At 41.8% G+C, this 2,972-nt stretch overlaps 1 pseudogene; it reads right to left on the bottom strand.

Moving 5' to 3' along the window:
• Nucleotides 1-2,256: 2,256 nt before the first annotated feature.
• On the bottom strand, nt 2,257-2,725 carry LOC102863856 (annotated as a pseudogene).
• Between the last annotated feature and the right edge of the window lie 247 nt (nt 2,726-2,972).

A 2,972-nucleotide genomic window follows, 5' to 3' on the forward strand; every position in this document is an offset into this window, starting at 1 on the left:
GACATCATGCTGGGTAGGGTGGAGAGACAGCGCAGGAGGGGAAGACCATCTATGAGGTGGATTGATTTAGTGACTGGGGCAATCGGGATGGGTGTGTCAGATGCAATGTGAATGGCGCAGGATAGAGCATGGTTTAGGGCTGTTGTACATAGGGTTGCTATGAGTCGTAAACGACTCAACGGCACATAACAGCAACAACGACAACTACTTGTGTTTTATTGACTATGAAACAGATTTGACTGTGAATCATAACAAATTATGGCTAACATTCAAATCCCAGGAAATTTAATTATGCTCATGAAACCTATACCAACACCAAGAAGTTGTTTTCTGAATAGAGTAAAAGAAGACTGCATGATTTAAAATCAGTACACGTCCGAATTGTATCCTTTGAGAAACTGTACTTTATGAAGAAGAATTTGGCACTAGGATTAGAGGAAGACTCAGTAACAACCAGAATTATATACATGGCATGACCATACTTGCTGACAGTGAGGAGAGGTTAAAGCACTTGCTGAAAATCAAAGACTGCAATCTTCAGTGTGAATTACACCTCAACATCAAGAAAATAAAAATCCTAAGTGGACCGATAGGCAACATCATAATAGATGGAGAGAAGATTGAAGTTGACAGTAATTTATATTCACAAACAGCAACCATTTAATAGCTATCAAGAAATCAAAAGATGTGCTGCATTAGGAAAATCTTCTGTCAAGGACCTCTTTAAAGTACTGAAGATCAAGAATGACAGTTCAAAGACAGGTGTGCCTGATCCAAGCCATAGTCTTTTCAACTGCTTCGTGTACACCTGAAAGTTGGACAGTGAATAAAGATAAAAGAAGATGAATCAATGCCTTTGAGTTTTGATGTTTGTAGAGAGTACTGAATATGCTATTGTTGTTATGTGCCGTCAAGTTGCTTGCAACTCTAGCGACCCTATGTACAACAGCCCTAAACTCTGCTCTATCCTGTGCCAATCACACCATCTCCGATACACCCATCCCAATTTTCCCAGTCACTGAGTCAATCCACCTCATAGAGGGTCTTCCCCTCCTATGCTGTCCATCCACCCTACCAAGCATGATGCCCCTCTCCAAGGACTGGTCCCTCCTTACAACATGTCCAAAATATGTTAGATGGAGCCTCAGAATCCTTGCCTCCAAGGAGCCACCCAGTTTAACCCTTTCCAGGATGAATCTGTTTGCCATAGACTTCCAAAATAATCAACAAGTCTGTCTGGGAGAAAGTGTAAACTGGGTGCTACTTAGAGCTTTTAGTCTCTTATACTTTGGGCATGTTACCAGGAGGGGCCAGTCCTTAGAAAAGGAAGAAATACTCAAGCACCAAAACAAGATCAAGATAAACAACCCAAGTAAAAATGGGCACAGGATATGAACAGACACTAAACCAAAGAAGACATTCAGATGGCACACAAACACATGAAGAAATGTTCAAAATCCTTAGCTCTAAGAGATGCAAATCAAAACAACTATGAGATATCATCTCACCCCAGGAAGAATAGCAAAATTTAACAGGGCAGCAAACAGCAAATGCTGGTGAGGTTGTGGAGAAACTGGAACTGTTATTCACTGTTGGTGGGAGTGTAAAATGGTGCAACCACTATGGAAGGCAGTATGGTGCTTTTCTTTCTCAAAAAATTACATATAGAAATACCATTTGACCAAGCAATTCCACTACCTGGAATATACCCCAAAGAAACCATAACCGCCACTCAAGCAGATATATGCATATCCATGTTTATCGCGGCTTTATTCACAATATCAAAGAACTGGAAACTACCTAAGTGCCCTTCAACAAACAAATGGATAGAGAAACTGTGGTATATTCACAGAATGGAATACTATGATGCATTGAAAAACAAGGAACTCATGAAATATTATTAAAAATGAATGTCCCTGGATGATATTATGCTTCATTATGTCCTGGAGGACATTAGTGAAATATCTTAGTCACGAAAGGACAAATATTGATAGTGCCACTATCCAGTAAAATGGGACTGACATAGGGGTTAGGGGGAGACTGAGAAAGATGGGATAAATTATGTATCCTGCATTGAAACAGATGAGAGAGAACTGTTTAAAAGGTATACGTGATTAGATATTATTGTCATGACAGGAGTCCAGAACCAAAGCTGCATAGTGGAGTGAACTTGGAGGGAAGGATTGTATACCAATGAAAGAATTTTTCTTTTACTTTTTTTTTAATGTTAATTCACTGTCTTTTATTAACTCATAACTACTTGTCCTCTGGTTTGTTGAAGCAGTAAGTCAGACAGCACTTGCCACAGTAGTGTCTGTCAAAGGGGCTGGCCATGAAGACTCCTGCACCGCATTCATCTGAAGGACACTCCCGACGAAAGCGACTAATTTTGCCATTCTCATCCACCTTATAGTATTTTAGAACAGCCAGCTTAACCTTCTTTTCTCTTATGCTTATTCTTCCTGGGAGTGGTGTAAGACTTCTTCCTTTACTTAACACCACCACGAAGTCTCAATACAAGGTGAAGAGTGGACTCCTTCTGGATGTTGTGGTCAGACAAGGTCCGCCCATCTTCCAGCTGCTTCCCAGCAAAGATGAGTTTTTGCTGATCAGGAGGTATTCCTTCCTTGTCCTGGATCTTGGCCTTGACATTCTCGATTGTGTCTGAGGGTTCAACCTCGAACGTGATGGTCTTCCCCGCGAGGGTTTTTACGAAAATCTGCATCTTGGCGGCGGTCCCACCTGCAAACGGGGGAAGCGGGGGAAGCGAGGAGGCGGATTTAGCCCTAACGCCACATAAGACAGGAAAGGACATAAGACAGGCAAGGAGAAAGTCGTGGGTCCGAGAGCGGTCCGGGAGACACACTCACCGCTGATCGTTCTTTTACTTTTCAAAGGGAAGAATGAACTGGAGGGGAGGGGTGAGCAGGGAGAAAAGTGCAACAATGAATGAATGGAAATCCAAAATCTCT

The sequence above is a fragment of the Elephantulus edwardii genome, unplaced genomic scaffold (assembly GCF_000299155.1).
Source record: "Elephantulus edwardii isolate Elephantulus edwardi_28Jun2011 unplaced genomic scaffold, EleEdw1.0 scaffold00026, whole genome shotgun sequence".
Classification (NCBI taxonomy): Eukaryota; Metazoa; Chordata; class Mammalia; order Macroscelidea; family Macroscelididae; genus Elephantulus; species Elephantulus edwardii.